This window comes from Myotis davidii, unplaced genomic scaffold, assembly GCF_000327345.1.
Source record: "Myotis davidii unplaced genomic scaffold, ASM32734v1 scaffold609, whole genome shotgun sequence".
Taxonomy (NCBI): Eukaryota; Metazoa; Chordata; class Mammalia; order Chiroptera; family Vespertilionidae; genus Myotis; species Myotis davidii.
This window is the reverse complement of record NW_006300164.1, coordinates 2921752-2922580: the sequence shown is the minus strand read 5'-3', so window position 1 is coordinate 2922580 and position 829 is coordinate 2921752. Positions and strand designations below refer to the sequence as shown.

Here is an 829-nt window from a genome sequence, read left to right as displayed (position 1 = left end):
GCACTGCAGCCCCGGCTCAGTGCTCAGCCGGCTGACCCGCCAGCAGCTGCAGCGGCCTCCGGGCACTGTGACCCCAGCCCAGGCTGCGTGGGGCTCGGCCTGCTCCCCTGCGGCCCCTCCACCCCGGGCAGGAAGCCCCGTGCAATCCCCTCACTGAGTGTCTGCAGACGCCTCGCCTGGGACCCAGCCTGCTGCCCGGGCTTCGTCCCCCCAGACCCTGGGAGATCGCTGGCCAGAAGCCAACAGGGACCCCACCGCTGCCTCCTCCTCCTCCGACGCCTTCATCTAAGCCAGTGGCTCTCAACCTCCCTAACGCCGCGGCCCTTTAACACAGCTCCTCGTGTTGTGGGGACCCCCAACCATAACATTATTTTCGTGGCTACTTCATCACTGTCACGTTGCTACTGTTATGGATCGTCATGTAAATATCTGATAGGCAGGATGTATTTTCATTGTTACAAATGGAACATAATTAAAGCATCGTGATCAATCACAAAAACAATATGCAATTATATATGTGTTTTCCGATGGTCTTAAGCGACCCCTGTGAAAGGGTCATGTGACCCACAGGTTGAGAACCGCTGTCTAAGGGGCGACCTCTGGGGGCAGCAGCTGAGAGCAAGGCCTCCGTAGGTCACAGATCCAGGTTCAACCCCCGGCTCTGCTCCTGCTGGGACCCTGGGGGCTGTGACCCTGGGGAGCTGTGTGACCCTGGCCACGCCTCTCCCTGCCCCTCCCCCACAGGCATGCATCTCCTAAACCAGTGGTTCTCAACCTTCCTAATGCCGCGACCCTTTAATACATTTAGTTCCTCATGTTGTGGAACTAA

General features: G+C 58.4%; 1 protein-coding gene across 1 annotated transcript in view; it reads right to left on the bottom strand.

The window, feature by feature from the left end:
- VAV2 (vav guanine nucleotide exchange factor 2) overlaps positions 1-829 on the bottom strand; it is a 121363-nt gene that overhangs the window by 55692 nt on the left and 64842 nt on the right. The window lies entirely within an intron of this gene.